The sequence below is a fragment of the Periplaneta americana genome, chromosome 17, assembly GCF_040183065.1.
Source record: "Periplaneta americana isolate PAMFEO1 chromosome 17, P.americana_PAMFEO1_priV1, whole genome shotgun sequence".
Classification (NCBI taxonomy): Eukaryota; Metazoa; Arthropoda; class Insecta; order Blattodea; family Blattidae; genus Periplaneta; species Periplaneta americana.
The window spans coordinates 9,095,522-9,116,554 of NC_091133.1; positions in this window are offsets into that span (position 1 = coordinate 9,095,522).

Below are 21,033 nucleotides of genomic sequence, written 5' to 3' on the forward strand. Positions count from 1 at the left end.
AAACATTGCAGTTTTCAGATGAGGGCGCTCGTGTGTCGCGAATGCGATCCGCTCAGTCTCGATGCGTGGCCAGTCAGCTGGATAAATGTTGGTACAGTCTGACAATAAAAACATCAACAGCTGTTATGAACATAATAAAATACAATTATCTATATCATAGTTGAATTTACTTTTTCTGTCATGTACGGTATATACACGTACTTTATTCCAGAAGTAGCTGTATGCCCGAGGCAGAGGTCTCAATTTCATCTGCACTATCAGTTGAACTGCCTTCGTCTGCTGTATCTGTGCTGCTACCTGGCCTGTCATAATCCATCTCATCTTCATCACTGCTCACAATGCCTATGTTTATTACTACTCTTTCCATTTCCTCTTCCATTAACGCGTCACGACGCCAATATTCGTCCTCGATATGTTTAACAGATTGGCAGCATTTTATCCAGACTTATTTGCTGATTTCGCTTATTAATTGTGCGGTCATTTGTTTCAAAACTGACAGCCTCCAGAATGTATCTTTTCCATCATTAAACTGTATCTTTTACTTAACAGCATTCAGAAGCTTGTGTAGGGTCGGAATTTCTTTTCTCTTCTCATAAAACTCCAAAAAAGTTCTGCGGTTGACACATTTTTCAAAATCATCAAGTACAATTTTCTTTGGATGTGGGCGACTTTTACCAGGAGTTGAAAATTGTCCTCCAATGCGCTTTGCTTCCTCACCTCCTTAGCTATAATATGTTTTGTTCTTTCACTCTTCCCCACCGCCGTTGCTGTTCTTTTCACAGCGTTCGTTAATGGAATGATAAGACCTTTCTTTTTCTCTTCTTTACAAAATTTCAGCACCTTGTATATAATCTTTCTGCTTTGCGAGTGTAAGACTTCGCGTGACGAGTGTCTCGGCGGAGTTTCCATTTGCTCTTGTGTACACACACACACACACACACACACACACACACACACACACACACACTTTCGATACCGACTAGCAGACTGAACGAACTGAACTGAGGCATTTCTTTACTGGAGCACTGTGCATAGTACGTCAGAACAGGGTGACGTAATGCAGTATCGATCGCATGTTTATGCCCAAGCTTACTTTACCTGCCGTCTGCAATGATTCTTCAGACGGGTTATATATCCAGCAATACGATGGATACAAAAGCTACCGCTTCGACGTCATCAGTAAACAAAGATGACGTATCTGAAGTTATTCATTTGTCAGTTAACAGTTCAACCATAACAACAGAGACAACGTCAGACAAGATACACGAGGATGGCATTTTCCCCACATCTAAACACCGCTTCAGCGCAGAATAATCCTTCTGCGCCTGATGCCAATGTCAAGGTCAGTACACAACTGTCCCACAACAAGACACGAAAGAAAGTATGCCTGTCGATCGTGTGAATGACCTTCCTATTTCTACGGTGAATCAAGAACACGGAACAGATGATTCTTATGATGCAATGTTTCCGGATACACGGATGGATAGTGAAACGACTGATTTAACAATTCGGCCTTATTTAAAGAGGAAGGTAAATTCAAGAGATCCTCGTCTTGCAAAAAAGAAACGAACCGTAACTTCCAAAGCCGAAGGATAATAATATCATAATTAGTTGTATTGTTAGAAAATGCATTTCTGCCTGTGGATTTTATTTTTGATGTCACTCACTTTAAATGTAGCGGCAACTCTCAATGTTAATCTTCTTCGCAGTAGATCTAAACAACAGCAATTAACAAGATTTCTTAATGACAATGATAACGATATTTTTTTGCTACAAGAAATAAATATAGATAATATGCATTTTTTTTGGGTCCACGGTTTCATGCGATATGTAACCCTGGGGAAAATCAAAGAGGCACTGTCATTGTGTATTGTTCTAGTATTGAAATTCAACAATTCGAAAGCCATCCAAGCGGCAGAAAAACGACGCTGTTAACAAAGAATAATACGCTATACGTAAATGTGTACCTTCCCTCTGGTTCGAATAAAAGAGCAGAAAGAGAAGAGTTTATTACACATGCATTACCTTATTATGTAAGACATAATTTTGATCATTTAATTTTTGGTAGAGATTTTAATTGTGTGCTCCACGCAAAAGACCAACCTGGAGAATATAATCCATCGATTGCCTTAGACCGCATAATCCTTCAACTCGGTTTATATGATGTGCGGGAAAAACTGCATGGCAACAGCATTCGGTTTACGTATCATCACCTGAATGCAGCTTCTCGTATCGACAGAATTTACGTGAACGCAGCTACAACAGGTAAACTTAAAACGGTCAGTACTATTCCAGTTTCCTTAACTGACCATGATTGCGTAATGTTAAAAGTGGAAAAACGTCATCATGTACCACAGATAGGCAAACGTTATTGGAAACTGAACTCTCAGTTATTACGTGATGGCAAATTTACCGAAGATTTTAATTTTTTTTTGGGGGGGGGGGAGGAAGTGACTGATAGAGTGAGACGGTCTTCATCTAACATTCTTCATAAATGGACCTACATTGTTAAGCCAGCTATTCAGCAGTTTTTTTTAAATCCCAAGGCATACAAAGGGCGCGTACTGCACGTAAAAAGCTGCTTTATCATTATAAACTCCTGCTGAACATCTATCAACAACAATGTGCCGGTACATATGTTTTTAAACACATGCAAGCTGCTAAGAGGAGACTCAACTTACTTCAAGAGCGTGTATTTCAAGGTTCCTTAACACGAAGCACAAATAGTTCTATCATTGCTGAAGAAAAAGCCGCGCTTTTTCATATTGCTACAGAAAAAAATGAAGGTCAGACAAAATTTATTCATCATATAAAAACACCAGATAACCAAAATATTACAGGTACCCCCTTAATATTGGAAGAAGCTTTCAAATATTTTCAAACAAGATTTCGCCATAGAGAACATTCTGAGCAAGATAGACATAACGTACATCAATGTTTGCAACGAGCCATATCACTTGATGCTCAACAACTATTAGAACAACCCATTACTGAAGATGAAATTAGAAGAGCGATATTTTCTGCAAGTTCCAAATCAGCTCCAACTTCAGATGGAATTACCTATAATTTTTACAAGGCCTATTGGGACTTCATAAAACAGCAACTCCTACAAGTGTTTAATGAAGTATTTAGCTGTCAATTAGACTGTACAAGTTTTACTGAGGGCATTGTAATTCTTATCCCAAAAAAGCAATGTACTGGAATGACTAAAGACTATAGACCGATTACACTTCTAAATACTGACTACAAAATTCTAATGAAGATTTTTGCAGATAGATTAAAAACTTTGCTCCCTCAAAATATAGATATAGGGCAAACGTGTGCAGTGCCAGGAAGAAAGATCACCAATGTCCTCTCTACTATTAGGGATTTGTTATTGAAAAAAGGATATGATGATATTGCTGGGATACTTAACATAGATCTTGAGCAAGTCTTTGATAATATCATTCATTCCTATTTGTTTGCAGTGTTATGTAAATTGAATATGCCTATAAAACTTATCAATACTTTCAAACAATTATATCAGAATGCGCATTCACGTGTACAAATAAACGGGTATTTTACTAAACCAATCGCCATAGAAAGATCCGTGCGCCAGAGCTGTCCAATATCAATGATATTATTTACATGTGCATTAGAACCACTACTGTGGATGCTGACTTTTTCCTTGTGTAATAACAGACAGATGATGACTATACCCCCGGTTTATGCTTATGCCGACGATGTGATTATTTTATGCAAAGAAACAACAGATCCTCCTCGTATTCAAGAAGTTCTACAAGTATTGGGAAGTGCGTCAAACTCTGTCATCAATTTTACGAAAAGTACGTTCATGGCCCTAACTCCAAGAGGATAAACGATATCAACTCGATTTATTAATGTTAATGAAATGAAAATTTTAGGGATACTATTTACAGCCAAAATCATGGATGTTATTCAGATAAATTGGAAGAATATTGTTAACCAAATCACATATGGAATCCAAGGACACCTCAGTCGAAATTTGAATGTTATTCAAAAAGTGTGGCATATAAACACGTTTATTTTATCTAAAATATGGTACCTTGCACAAGTTATTCCGATACCCGAAAATACAGCTCAACAAATCGAAAAGATGGTAGGGTTGTATTTGTGGAAAGGTTTCATATTTCGTATCGCACGACCTCAATGCAGATTGTCGATCAAGGAAGGAGGTTTACAGTTAATTAATGTAAAATCTAAATGTGATGCTCTATTTATAAAAGGTATATTACGCGCTGACCACAGTATAGACACTTTAGTGTTCATATTTAACTATGTTGCTTCATTGCATGAATCCAGTATGTCTAGGTCTTTGAAAAAACTCACCACTGACACCAACAAATTTTTGGAAGACACAAATATTGCAACAGAACTAGTAACAACTAAACTGATCTACAGCTATTTACAAGATCAAGTGAGATGTTTACCGAATGTACAATGTAAATTTCCTAATAAGAACTGGAAGAAGATTTGGTCATATTTTAAAATACCGCATATACCATCAAATTAGAAATGGGAGTCATATGCGCTAATTAATGGGATAATTATGACATAAGAAAGAAAATATATGTATCATATTGTTCCAACTCCACAGTGCAATAAATGTGGGACTATTGATACAATTAGCCACAGACTAACAAGATGTTCAGATCATTCAAGGGGTATTTGGCTATGGCTTCAGCACCAGTTAAATAATGTGCATAAGGCAACGAACCCGAACACGAATCTGCGGATCGTTTTTGACCTGGACTTACCACAGACTCCACATTATTTTAGTATATTGTGGCTTGCCATGGGTTTTATTTATTATATGCTGCAAATCAAAACAAAAACCATACCCGACTTTATTAAAGAACTCAGAAGGGTATATCTACAAACTGATGTACATGTTAGGAAAAAAATTCAAATTTTAGACTTCCTTACGGAAGAATAGTTACTCCGTTGAATATGTGATTGTGTGTTCTTTGTTACGTGTTAATTCTCAATGCACCCGTGAAGCTTCGAAACCACGTGTCTTACAGATGGCTTGCAGGCATCATGAAGCCTGACATTAAGATACATTTATAAATTAAAGCTTGTCAAATTAACCTTTTCGGTTTGTTGTAAGACTGCATTCAGAGTTTCCTTACTTAATTGTTAAAAATGCTGTTCTAAACCCTTAGGCCTAATCATTAGTGAAGTCGTTTCACTTTGAATGTGTGTTTAGTATCACAGAATTTATGTATTAACTGCTAAATATGGACACCTTACAAAGTATTAACTAGTGCAGTTCATAATAATCGTAATGGAATCTCTGTTGACCTTGTACCATACACTTTATGTTAATAAATTAGTTGCAAAAACACAGGTTGCTGTAATAGTTTATAAAAGCTACGGAAAAAATCAGCCAAACATGTTGAAAAAGGAAACATTATAGAATTCACTCACAAAAACATACAGTATCAATAAAGTAAAAGACTGTAATCTACTGGCGCTTCAAATAACCATTAACCATAATGAAGTAACCTCGAAGGCTCAGTCATTGATCATTTCAAATAACACTGCGAAAAAAAGATGTGTACCATATTCGTAGGGCATAACCGAAGCGCATAAGTATCAAGTTGACAGCTTGGCCATTTAAATATTCTGCAGACATTTAATAATGACTACCAAAACAGCTGATCGGAGGGGCAGAAATGACTGAAACTTCGTGCACATATTAAATAGATATCAGGGATTAATATTAAAGCAAAAAACTAAAATTCAAATTTTTGACGAAATTTACGAAATTTCGCCTCATTCCTCCCTCAAAGTCTGTCTGTATTTGTACACACTCTTATTCTCTTGGAATTCTGTTGCCGATTCCAAGAGGAAAATGGGGAAGACTGATCAAAGAAAGTGGAGTTCGTCTAAAATGGCTCTAAAACTATTGGCGTTGATCGGAAAAAGAAGATGGTTTGGAAGAAGGTCAGTAAACAGTTCAATGTTCCGAAAAGAAAACTTACGGGATTGTCCAATATGAAGTACGGTATACCTGAGGAAGCAGTAAAAACAGAAAGAGGCAGACCTATAGTTTTGGATAAAGATCTATTGTCTTGCCATGGAAGCTTCTTTTTTGGGCTTACTCGTAATGATCTGCGAAGAATGGCCGTACAATTGGCAGAGAGCAATAACACTCAACATCCTTTCAAAGGCGAAATTGCTGGGAAAATTGGGTTAGCCTTTTTCTTAAACGCCATAAAACCAAACTGTCAGAAAGGAAGCCTATTGGAATATAGCAGGACTCTTTGGTGCAGCAAAGACCACAGGGAAATTTTATAACTATCTGGAAAATATTTATGATAAAGGTAAATTCAGTTCTTACAGAATTTACAACGTTGATAAGAGCTGAATTACTGTAGAACAATCTAAAGTACCGTAGCTAAAGTAATTGACCTCAAGGGTAAGAAAGAGATAGCCGACTTGGCATCAAGAGAACGTGGGGCCCTTGTAACGATTGTTGCTTCTATGAATGCTAGTGCTCATTCGTGCCCCCCTTAGTAATTTTTTCGAGGAAAAATGTGAATGAACAGTTGAAAAAAAGGGACTCCAACAGGAACAATCTTTGCAGCGCACCTTTCAGGGTGATTCCAAATCAACTCCTTCACTCAGTGGTTTCGACACTTCATCGAGTTTGCCAATCGTACAAAGGAAAAACTTCTGCTGTTGCTCTTGGATGGCCATTTGAGTCACACACAGAATATTTATCTGATCGACTTGGCAAAAACAAATCATGTTACAATTGTGTCGCTGTCTTCTCACTCCTCGTACAATCTACAACCTTTGGACAAAACTTTCATGGTCCACTACAGCGAAGAAATCAAGCAGTGGTTAAGGCACAATGCACGTGCTGTCAGTGCTTTTGATGTAATGAATCTGTTTGACAAAGCCTATATTAGATGCCAAACAGCTCAAATAGCAATCAATGGATTTAAAGTAACAGGCATATACCCCTTGAACAAGAAGTTGTTATCAGATGCCGAATACATTGAATAGACAAACAAAAAATGATATTCCTCTTTCTGTAAATCTGTTTAAGAAACAAACAGCAGGAAATCAGACCTTTTCAGAGAACAGAGAAGAATGTGATGTGGACGAACTACAAGTTATTGTAGAGTTTTACCCAAATCAACCATCATATTCGGCAGGTCAGGGTGTTCCTCTGCCATCAGTAGGGCCCGGATATATACCGGTATGCACTGAAAATACCTAAAATATGCACGTAAATATGTAACAAAATGTTGAAAATATGCACTAAAAACAAAACAATGTGCATTGACCAAAGGAATTATTTTATTTAATCTCAGTGATATACATGTTTCGTTCCTTGCAAAATGACGAATCACAGTATGTTATCAAGAGTTTCTCAATGTTTTCAGGAGTTAAAGATTGCCTATTGTGGGAGAAAATTAGTTTATAAGCTAAAAATGAACGTTCCACGTCAACGGATGGAATAGGAGAACACTGGTAGTGATTACTCCGAACACTCCTCTGACAAAGATTGCCTGATTTCACTTATATTCTTGTTAATTGATTGGATCTTTTTCAGTCCTGGGTTTGACTCCAACACCGCACTTAGTTTACTTACAATTTTTTCCCAATTTCACCGGGGACGGCATTTAAAGAAGAAATTATGTTGTCAATCAACTGAAGAGACTCTTGTAGGGGTGCACCACAAGTTTCTAGATCATTAATAGCCTTTGAAAGTGACGAATAATGCACATGGATGAAATTGATATCTTGATATACAGTTTCACATTCAAATGCCCACTTTGCTTCACGAACACATGCAGTGTGCTCATCATCAATACTTGTAACTACATCTTTCACTTGATTAAAGTTATCCTGGTATAACGACACTGCAGACAACAAAGTTCCCCATCTTGTGAGAATAGGTTCTGGCGGAAGAGAAACTTCAGAGAGACGTGTTGGTGCTTTTAGGAAGACTTTTTTCCCGCTTGAAATCACTTTGTTAACTGATGTATCTCTTCAGCAATGTGATGTAACCCATGTGCTAAGCATATCACAAGGATTAGATTTGGAAAAAATACTCGAAGGAACTGACCAGCTTTTAACATATATGAAACTGAATCTGTGATTAAGACACACATCTTGTAACAATGACTCTCGGATTCAGTAGGCCACAGAAGTCGCAGGGAATCGTTAGTAAATCCTGCAACTGTTGTGTGGTTAGTTTTTTTTAACACTTTGCATGAAAGTAAATGAGGTTTGCGGGGTTCTTCTGGACATAATTTACCCACTATGAAGTTCGCTATGTATCTACCACACGAATCTATTGATTCATCAACCGAAATCCATACGCAGTTCCCTCCTATGTCAGACCGTATTGTGTCCAGGGTAAGTAAATAATTCTTCCTAAGAGTGGATTCATCCGGTATCCTTTGATTAAGACAATATTTTGAAGAAATGATCGTAAATGTGGATTATTTAATTTATGCAGCGGAATGTTGCTGCATAGAAAAGTTTTGCAAAGCTCAGCGAAAAATGTACTACCGGTAACTTCAGACTGTGATTTCGCCTGAGTAAAAAGTACCTATTGCGTGTTCTTACTCTTTTGTTTTGACCTGAGATGTGCAGTTGTTTTCGAATGCTATTCTAGTTGAAACTTTTTATCGCATTTCACAGTTTTCTCACATACTTGACAATACACTACATCGCCGTCACTTGAATAGTCACTATTGCCTGAAATCAGTGCTGTCATGGTAAATTTTTTCTTCGCCATACACCCTCGCCATATCAAATAATCACATCACTCTACAGGATGTATTTAAATTAATTTGCTGGAATTCTAATAAAAGCAATAATATAATACAGAATAATACATGAAAACAATAGCAGCTATCTTACGATTGAATAACAAACTACGTAATGTCTCTAATCGATTTTCTTGTCGAACAGGGGAATCAAGATGAATTCTTGAACGTATATCTGTGGCAGTACGGTAACTTTTCAACCATTCTTTAATGTATGGCTCTGGATTCCGGCAGAGGTGGACCATTTATACAGATGAACATAAGTAATGAAATATTGTAAATAACAAGAGAGGATCTTCGATGAATGCATGTCTCATTCATGGCGCTGAAGCCTCTCTCACATTCTGCCGTTCCTATTGGAAAGGTTCTTAAGCAAATTTGAAAATTCTTCAAGCTTTCAGGTAGACTGTGAGGATTTTCAATAAATTCTCTCATCCCGAATAATGCTTGTTGAGCTTCAACATTAAACCTTTCACACACTCTACGAATTTCATGTTTACCAAAACGAAGTGAAGGATTTTCAGGCCATGGATTTGGTGACAGAATTTTCATATCTGATACAAGTTGGATTTCACTTTCACTGACATTTAATATTCCACTCCCACAAAGTCGACTTTTCAGTGCAGCTCTTAATTCACTGATGAAATCTTCCAAATTGATTTCCTTCAGCCTACCACTCTCTACCATTGAAACTCCTTTAAAGTTTCCATCTCCAAGGCCATTCTTAGCTTCTACTTTGAAACTCCCCAAAATACGGATAGTTCTTCTACACAAAACCTCAGCTTTCATCATGTCTGTGCTTCTTGACTGCAGGTGTAGAGGTAGAGATGACATTTCTTAAGCACATCATACATCAATGCCAAATTTAAAATAAAGACTGAATTTGACAGCTTCTTTGCTAAACCTCCCATGAACTCTCTTGTAATGTTATTTTAAGTTAAATCAAATGATTCAGAATTGAAATAGGTATGGAGTGCTATATATGATTACCAAACAGTTCTGATTGTTCGACAGCTGCTAACTACCCAACGAATACCTCAAATCATTCCTATTTTCAGAAGTTGTGGTTGTAATTCCTCTGCCATGTGTCTCAGTGAAACATACAGCAGAGTCCGTATAGGTCAGTTTCTATCTGATGCTTTTCCAATTCACTGCGGGCTAAAGCAGGGAGATGCACTATCACCTTTACTTTTTAACTTTGCTCTAGAATATGCCATTAGGAAAGTTCAGGATAACAGGCAGGGTTTGGAATTGAACGGGTTACATCAGCTTCTTGTCTATGCGGATGACGTGAATATGTTGGGAGAAAATACACAAACGATTAGGGAAAACACGGAAATTTTACTTGAAGCAAGTAGAGCGATCGGTTTGGAAGTAAATCCCGAAAAGACAAAGTATATGATTATGTCTCGTGACCAGAATATTGTACGAAATGGAAATATAAAAATTGGAGATTTATCCTTCGAAGAGGTGGAAAAATTCAAATATCTTGGAGCAACAGTAACAAATATAAATGACACTCGGGAGGAAATTAAACGCAGAATAAATATGGGAAATGCGTGTTATTATTCAGTTGAGAAGCTCTTATCATCCAGTCTGCTGTCCAAAAATCTGAAAGTTAGAATTTATAAAACAGTTATATTACCGGTTCTTCTGTATGGTTGTGAAACTTGGACTCTCACTCTGAGAGAGGAACATAGGTTCAGGGTGTTTGAGAATAAGGTGCTAAGGAAAATATTTGGGGCTAAGCGGGATGAAGTTACAGGAGAATGGAGAAAGTTACACAACACAGAACTGCACGCATTGTATTCTTCACCTGACATAATTAGGAACATTAAATCCAGACGTTTGAGATGGGCAGGGCATGTAGCACGTATGGGCGAATCCAGAAATGCATATAGAGTGTTAGTTGGGAGACCGGAGGGAAAAAGACCTTTAGGGAGGCCGAGACGTAGATGGGAGGATAATATTAAAATGGATTTGAGGGAGGTGGGGTATGATGATAGAGACTGGATTAATCTTGCACAGGATAGGGACCGCTGGCGGGCTTATGTGAGGGCGGCAATGAACCTTCGGGTTCCTTAAAAGCCATTTGTAAGTAAGTTGTATTCCTTGACTGCAATATTACATCCATGTCGACACCGTTCATTTTTTGCAGCTCAATAACACTTTCAAAATCTGAGAAAGGCCGATTGTTTTTAGCAACATATATCAATCAATCAATCAAACTCCTGTATATCCTCATGAGGAGCATAATGCATTCACAAAGTGCCTCCATCGGACCCAGCAACGTTTATACACTACGGAATATGTGAACATTACAATTTATAATTTAGACGTCCATATCTTCTAGTCTTTTCAAATATCTTTCCTTTCTTTGCTTGTAATATTTTTTCAGCAATGTGATGGGCTTTGGAATCTGAGTGACTCTTAATTTTATTTCTTAGTTAAGCTAATTTAAATTTCTTACTCTCATATTATTACGATCTACCGAAGTACATATTATGATATATCAGTGCAGAAATTCTGCGACATCATATGATGATGGAAGAGTGGAACAGACAAAAATTCTCTCCGGCACCGGGATTTGAACCAGGGTTTTCAGCTCTACGTGCTGACGCTTTATCCATTAAGCCACACCGGATTCCCATTTCGATGACGGATCGAATCCTCTCAGTTTAAGATCCACCTCTTGGGATCCCTCTAGTGGCCCACCTCATGCACTACGTCATAGACGTATGACAGTTGGCACAATGTCTACACATGTGCAAACGTACGCTCGTTATGAGAGACTAAGTGGCCGGGATCCGACGGAAGAAGCGCCGTCTTAAATCACGAAGTGATTTTTTTCGCATATCATATATTACAATGTATCGAAGTATATATGATATTTCAGTGTAAAAATTCCGCGTCATCATATGACTTAGTCACTCATGATGAGTGCACCTCTGCACATGTGGGGACATTGTGTCAACTGTCATACGTCTATGACGTAGTGCATGAGGTAGGCCACTAGGAGGTTCATTCCCGCCCTCACATAAGCCCACCATCGGTCCCTATCCTGTGCAAGATTAATCCAGTCTCTATCATCATATCCCACCTCCCTCAAATCCATTTTAATATTATCGTCCCATCTACGTCTCGGCCTCCCCAAAGGTCTTCTTCCCTCCGGTCTCCCAACTAACACTCTATATGCATTTCTGGATTCGCCCATACGTGCTACATGCCCTGCCCATCGCAAACGTCTGGATTTAATGTTCCTAATTATGTCAGGTGAAGAATACAATGCGTGCAGTTCTGCGTTGTGTAACTTTCTCCATTCTCCTGTCATCCCTCTTAGCCCCAAATATTTTCCTAAGCACCTTATTCTCAATCACCCTTAACCTATGTTCCTCTCTCAGAGTGAGAGTCCAAGTTTCACAACCATACAGAACAACCGGTAATATAACTGTTTTATAGATTCTAACTTTCAGATTTTTTGACAGCAGACTAGATGATAAAAGCTTCTCAACCGAATATTATATTCTGCGTTTAATTTCCTCCCGAGTGTCATTTATATTTGTTACTGTTGCTCCAAGATATTTGAATTTTTCCACCCCTTCGAAGGATAAATCTCCAATTTTGAAATTTCCATTTCGTACAATATTCTGGTTACGAGACATAATCATATACTTTGTCTTTTCGGGATTTACTTCCAAACCGATCGCTTTACTTGCTTCAAGTAAAATTTCCATGTTTTCCCTAATCGTTTGTGGATTTTCTCCTAACATATTCACGTCATCCGCATAGACAAGAAGCTGATGTAACCCGTTCAATTCCAAACCCTGCCTGTTATCCTGGACTTTCCTAATGACATATTCTAAAGCGAAGTTAAAAAGTAAAGGTGATAGTGCATCTCCCTGCTTTAGCCCGCTGATAATAATAATAATAATAATAATAATAATAATAATAATAATAATAATAATAATAATAATAATAAGAACGCAACAAATTATTGGGTGAGCTCGGGTCCCACGGGCCCATATAAGTTGGCGGCACTGCAAATCGATTCACTACAAGCACCTAAAAGACAGCAAGCGTGACAGAGAGAAATGTTTTGCAAGTGGACTTCACACCTGATCAGGAACCGATACCTGCGTTTAAATCTCAACGGTCTCTGGACTTTGAAGTCTTTCGCGCGAGCTGTACTTAACAGCGATTTCCAAAAGAAGAAGATCTGTTGTTGTTGTTTCTTTAGTGCAGATGTAACCTCTGGTCACACTCTGGGCCGATTTGGCCTGCCACGGGATCGTTAGTCATTGTTGTAAGAAAATATGTAAAAACTACTTTTAAATAAATGTACCCTTACTTTATAGTGTAATGTTATAATAAATTGTAATAGTTTTACACTGAGGGGCATTGTTGTCTCTGGATGTCGGGAGATATTAATTATTTCTTTACTAGCCATACCCGTGCGGTTCGCTGCACGTCTTGTTATAAATAAATATCATTGACTTAAATCTGTTATATTTACAAATATAGCATTGTTATTATTAATGAATAGGCCTAATTAGTTTATTACAAGTTATAAGTCGTTTGCTCTGAATTATTTTCAAAATTGTGTTTAGAAGTATGAATGACACTGTTATTACCATGCAATACAATCTGCAATTGATCAATTAATTCTACTTATAAGATTGGTTTTACAATCTAACAGCGTCTGAAACAGAAGAGGCTATATCTGTAAGAACAGATGTTTGTTCTTTGAACTGGAAAAAGGCTTTGTTACCAAACGGCACCACTTAGAATAAAATGTTGCACTGTCTTATATTATTTAAAACGTGTGTGATAACGGATGTACTACTGCAAATTTTTACTCGGAAATGGTTGTTGGGGATCTTGACTCTCAGAAATAACAACATTTCCAACAGCACTACATAATCTTTTGGTCCTTTACCCCATTTTGCGTTTCATTTGATCTGCTTTACCTATTTGAATATTATTAAAATGAACATAATCGATATTTAGATCGTAATGGAATGTTAACATAGTAATATTATGCGTATTAACTCTCGACTACGCTGTCCAGTTCTAGTAATACGCTCTCGTTGTTTGTTGATTATCTGAAAACGTTCAGTGTTGTTTTCTCTTTTTTCGACCATGGTAAGTTCGAACTCTGTTATTGGCATGTCAATCAAAGCGTTCGATGCTAGTTTCTCTTGCTCGAACCACTTAAATGTTTGCATAGTTATCCAATAAACGATTTTCCCGTTCTTTCTCATTCTTATTAAATCTCCGAATTTGGTTTTGCCTTCAGGCAGAAGTGTTTCGGTACAACTGAAACATTTGTTTGGCATTTTCAAACAGCACAGGCCTGCCTGCCTAATGTTAACGCATAAAATCTTTTCTCACAGAACTCTACCCGAAATTATTGATGTCCAACTTTTATTTATCCATTAAATGATCGTAACACAAATCGAATTCAAAACACCACATGCACTACTGCTTCTCTAACAGACAGCGAAGTCCGAGTGCTGTCTACCATGATTCTCGGTAGAGCAAGGCACAATCGCGTAGTGTCATCTACAGAGCGTTCGCTTACATAAAAAGGTCGACCGGCACGAAGGCCTAGCAGCCCACTGCAAATCATCTCCCAATCGCTCAACAGTCCATTTCAGTAAATCTGTTAGGGTGGCTGTGTTGACATTAAATTGCGTGTTATTCTTCTGATTGTGTTAATGAAGTGTTTTGATTAGCTCGTTCACATAGCATCACAGAATTTTAAAATTTACTTAAAGCAAAGGATTTTCATGGTAGAGACTTATCGGAAAAGAGTGATTGCGGAAAGGTAGAAAGATGATTTACAAGAAGATTTTTTAATGTTAATATTTCACATGTGAACAATGTACGCAACCTCATTAGACATTTAGAGAAACTGGGTCAATATTGAATAAAAGCAGCAAAACACCACGTTGTATACTTACTGAGGAAAACTGAATGACATATGAGAGAGATTGGTTCACACCTCATAAAAATATTTCCGTCATCTCGCGCAAAAAATTGGTGTCTTTAAAACCACAGCATATGAAGCCATTAAAATTCTTAAAATTTATCAGAGACGTGTTGCAGGAGGTCATCATTTCCAACACCTCTTATATTCCAGGTTAGTTCAGTAATAAAACTGCCGAGCGTACGCGAGACAGTTTGCCGCATGTTGCATGGCTTTCGTGCCGGTCGCGCGTCGCCTGGTCGATCTACATTATGTAGGCGAATGGTCTCTAGTATATAGAACCTACAAAATGGAACACATTTATTAATATCCAATCTACTTAACAAAATAAGATGAAACTTCGATATCCTCTCACACCACAGCGTACTTATATAAATGAAAATAACCCCAGAATTATAACACACTATTCTACAGACACGATGTAATCACTGAGAAGATTATATGCTTTATAGGTAAGAGTTCCGTATAGTGCACAATACTTCATAATAAAGAATATTAACAAAACAACATCTTCAGCACGATATGTGGTATGTAGACCACCCCAAACCTCGAACTTCATTGCAGGAGGTCATCATTTTCAACAACTCTTATATTCCAGGTTAGTTCAGTAATAATAAAACTGCCGAGTGTACGCGAGACAGTATGCCGCATGTTGCATGGCCATCGTGCCGGTCACGCGTCGCCTGGTCGATCTACATTATGTAGGCGAATGGTCTCTAGTATATAGAACCTACAAAATGGGACACATTTATTAATGTCCAATCTACTTAACAAAATAAGATGAAACTTCGATATCCTCTCACACCACAGCGTACTTACATAAATGAAAATAACCACAGAGTTATAAAACACTATTCTGCAGACACGATGTGATCACTGAGAAGATTATATACTTAAGAGGTAATAATTCTGTATAGTGCACAACACTTCATAATAAAGAATATTAGCAAAACAACAACTTCAGCACGATATGTGGTGTGTAGGCCAGCCCAAACCTCGAACTTCACCCCTCTGCGAGCGAGATCGTATATACTGTGCTTGTCATGACCTAATTTTATGAGTAAAAATAATTAGCAATAGGGATCTCAGTCATAACGTCATACAATACGAGATGGAACATGAAGTAATTACATAATTGAAATACGACTATTTGGTCCAGGGAAAATCCATTTTTGGTGCAAGAATAATTTCATTTAACATGTTTCTAAATTACTCTTGAATACATTCCTTAACACACCATCCCAAGCCAATGTCAATATAGCGTGGATTGTGTACGAAGGTAATTTTTTGTTGGCCTCAATGCACATCTTCGTTTACGTAAATAAAACCACATTAAAGTTAACATGGTACATAAATTTTATTTTAAGAACCATAGGAAACAAATGTGGGTACATAATAAGCAAAAGAACGCCATTTCATGGAAGTTTGTAAAACGACTCGGATAATCTAGAAAATTAATAGCTCCAGTGAGCTCCAAGGTAAAAATACTAATTTTTACTCAATTTCTTTTTACTTTTGGTCGAGGTGAAATGGGCCTACTTGCCTTTTACGACAACATTCGTAAAAATACGATTATATTCCAATGGATAAAAAAATAAGTTCTAGTAAAAAGTAATATTTTACATAGACCAAATAAATTTTAAATATACATTATCGCAGCTTATCCAAATATGTAATTAAGCAATAAAATATGTATCGTTATCTTACTGAATAATTAATATGTATGTGTCGCGTGTACAATATATTTGTAAAATTATTCCATCCCTGACTATCATTGGTTCACAAATAAACGCAAAGCAAAGCACACATAAAATTTTATTACCTTCTAATAGCATTAAATATAACTATATATCGCTTATTCATTGTTAGATATTCAGAATATCAAGTTTTCTGTGCGTAAGAGTCTGTTTTAATCATACCTTATCATTCATTTGTGCCCAGTTCTCGATTCACTCTGGACCTTCTTTAGTGACATAAAGCCTAGGTCCATCTGAACGAACTACACTTTCCAATGATGAAAGAATTATCCAAATCGATTAAATAGTTTCCTAAGATTGCCTCACACAAACATACAAACACTCTCTATATATAATAAGTTAATATTTAGTATATTATAAACACATATTAATGTCATCCGTATAATTGGGTTATGAATATTAATCCGATTGTTGCCCAAGACCGCTTTAAATAAATGCAGTCATTTCTTTTATCTTTATTGCCCATATTATCTGAGGTGGACATGACGTAAAATACACTGTTAATTTAAAAGTAATGTCTGTCTTTAAATATCAGTCCCATTAAAATTTTGCATAGAATAAGACATATCGGAAATCATTTTCAAAGAAACTTTTGTAATGTAACATTTTTCACGAAAATCAATAATAGTGGAGATATTTCGATTCATTTAATTCAGGCCCCCTTATGACCCCCCTTTCAAATAAAGTATTTTGAATGCTATATAACCTAAAATCTAAGTTACAACGAACTTAATTTATATTCCAATTTTCATATACATCGGTACAGCCATTATAGCGTGAAAAGGTAACAAAAATCCAGGTGGACAGACTGACAAACATGCAAACAAAAATTAAAAAAAAAAAAACTATTTTCGGTTTCAAGATGGTTAATTATACATATTAACACCAATTATTTTTGGAAAGCGATAATTACCAGAAAAATTTCGGTTACAGATTTATTATTACAGTAGTATAGATTATGGTTGGTCATTATTGTGAGGAAGTGTTCTCATTACAAGGTGAAAAGAAATGCTTTTGAATGAATATTATTGGCTGTACCACAAGGTTTTGAACATTAAAAAAGCATTTACTCAAACCTTTGTAAAAGTTACTTAGATTGTTCTTTGCTTCCTTCCCTTCATATATTACCATAGTCTCATACACGAAGTTAGGCCTAGTTCTACTAGAGTAATGAAATTCCTTTACACAAAAATTTGCGAATTCGTGGTTTACGATAATAATAATAATAATAATAATAATAATAATAATAATAATAATAATAATAATAATAATAATAATAATAATAGTAACTTACATTTCCAATGGATGCCTCTTTCGTTGAACTAAGTGCCTCAACCCCGATATGGAAGACTTCTTAAAATAGTCTTCAATGAATTCTCTAAATGTCATATACTTGTTGTCTTGATTTGCTTGCTCTTTGGAAAACATCATTTGTATTTTATGTGAAAATCAGCTAATATTGCATTCACCTGCGATATGCATTATTTTTTTATAATTAAGTGTACTCCAGTAAACAACTCAATAACGGTTTTTGTATATGCGTATCCAACTCGTCCCGCCGTCCACCTGATGAAATATGACTTCAGTTCGACGCTGGAATATTTAACTATCAACCTAATCTGCGTTATCTGTATACTCCGTGACGTCAGAAAGGAAGGCAGGCTGAAAACTAGTATTCACAATGAAATCATTCGACACGCAACAACCTTATTCTTACGAAAATGAAGCTGATTTTGGAAGTCTTCATTAATTCTTCTCTCCGACTTTCATAAAATCAAAACTGGACAACAACAGACGGCTTTAAGAAGCGCTCTTGCTCAGAAAAGGTCACAGATTTTTTATTTGGACGTTTAGTGATGATGGATAGTTTTTGTTATGCTTCTGAACACGTAGCTCTAGCTTTCTCCTTCAAATAATTTCATAGATGCTAGTCACTGACTGCTGAATAATGACGTGCCGTCACGAAGGGCTACATTAAAGGCAAAAGGAAATGACACGAATGTTACTCATTATATTACATTGAGTCACATTCAGTGGCGCCAACTTTTGGAAAACATTGGGTGGGCTCAAACACGAGTCACAAGTTAAAATAAATGAATCTCGTAACTTATAGTAATAATAATAATAATAATAATAATAATAATAATAATAATAATAATAATAATAGTAGTAATAATAATATTAATATTGATACTTACTTATGGCTTTTAAGGAACCCTGGGTTTCATTTTCGCCCTCACATCAGCCCGCTATCGGTCCCTATCCTCTTCAAGATTAATCCACTATCAATCATCGTATCCCACCTTCCTCAAATCCATTATAATATTATCGTTCCATCTACGTCTCCACCTCCCCAAAGGTCTTTTTCCCTCCGGTCTCTCAACTAACACTCTATATACATTTCTGGATTCGTCCATACGTGATACATGTCCTGCGCATCTCAAACGTCTGAATTTAATGTTCCTGATTACGTCAGGTGAAGAATACAATGGATGCAGTTCTGCGTTGTGTAACTTTCTCCATTCTCCTGTAACTTTATCCCTCATAGCCCCAAATATTTCCTAAGCAACTTATTCTCAAACATCCTTAACCTCTGTTCCTCTCTCAAAGTGAGACTCCAAGTTTCACAACCATACAGAACAACCAGTAACATAACTGTTTTCTAAATTCTAACTTTCAGACTGGATAACAAACGCTTCTCAATCGAATAATGACAAGAATTTACCATATTTATTCTGCGATTAAGTTCCTCCCGAGTGTCATTTATATTATTTTATTACTGTTGCTGCAAGATATTTGAATTTTTCGACCTCTTCAAAGGATAAATTGCCAATTTGTGTATTTCCGTTTCGTACAATATTCTCGTCACGAGACATACTCATATACTTTGTCTTTTTGGGATTTACTTCCGAACCTAACTCTTTATTTGCTTCAAGTAAAATTCTCGTTTTTTCTCTAATAGTTTAGGATTTTCTCCTAACATATTCACATTATCCGAATAGACAAGCAGTTGATGTAACCCGATCAATTCCAAACCTTCTCCGTTATTCTGAACTTTCCTAATGGAATACTCTAGAGCAAAGTTAAAATATAAAGGTGATAGTGCATATCACTGCTTTAGCCCGCAGTTAATTGGAAAAGCATCAGACTGACTTATACAGACTATGCTGTACGTTTCGTTTCGCTGAGACACATTTTATTAACAATAATAATAATAATAATAATAATAATAATAATAATAATAATAATAATAATAATAATAATAATTGTTTAATTAGATCGCAAAACTCTTGGAATCATAAAATAAACATTGACAAATACAAAGTCTAAAGATAAGTTTAAGGGGAAAATTTCAGAACTTTTCAAACTTAATACAAATATTACTACAACAATCCACATTACAAAAAATATAAGAAAGAATTTTAAGTTATTATATTGTCATCACTGATTAACTTTCCTTTTATATATATATAGTCTATACAGAGTATTTCAAAAATACCGGGCATAATTTCAGGTATGTATTTCCTACATGTAGACAATCAAAATATTCATTACAACATGTGTCCGGAAATGCTTTATTTCCGAGTTATGGCCTTCACAACATTGAAATTCACCGGAACGTTTTTCTTTCCGCAGGTCGTTGCCGTCAAAGGAGACATTAAGAGGGCACTCTTACAGTTCATTCGGAGGCGAAGGTTACATTCAGCGTTGTGTAGGCGTTAGACTGTGCGACATGTATTCAAATCAAGAGCTGGCAGAGATACACTTCATGTACGGTAAGGCGGACGGCGATGCTCCGCTGGCTCGTCGTTTGTACCAGGAGAGGTACCCACAGCGACAATGTCTAGATCGGAAGACATTTGTACGTCTCCATTACCGCCTGTGCGAGTATGGAAAATTTAACTCTCCTGGTTTGGGAAGGGGACGACCAAGATCTACAACTCCAGAAGTACAGGAGGAGATTCTGGAGGCTGTGAACATGACTCCTTCTATCAGCACACGAAGGGTAGCGTTGCAAGTCAATGTTCCTCATACGACTGTCTGGAGATTGTTGAAAGAGTATCAATTGTATCCTTATAATTTGCAACGTGTACAGGCCCTGTCACCAGCAGATTACCCTGCACGAGTTAGGTTCTGTCAGTGGTTCTTGCAGCAGTGTGGTGTAAGTTCTAACTTTCCTGCCTTAGTATTATTTACAGATGAAGCACAGTTCACACGAGATGGCATAACAAATTTCCACAATCAGCATGTATGGGCGTATGAAAATCCACGTGCAACTGTTCCATCTCATCACCAGGTGCGGTTCTCCCTCAACATGTGGGCCGGTATCATTGGTGATCGATTAGTTGGACCCCATGTACTTGTAAACAGACTTACGGGGCAGGCGTACACAAACTTCCTGGAAAACACCATACCTCATGCTTTAGAAGACACTCCACTGATCAATCGTCAACACATTCACTTCTTGCATGAT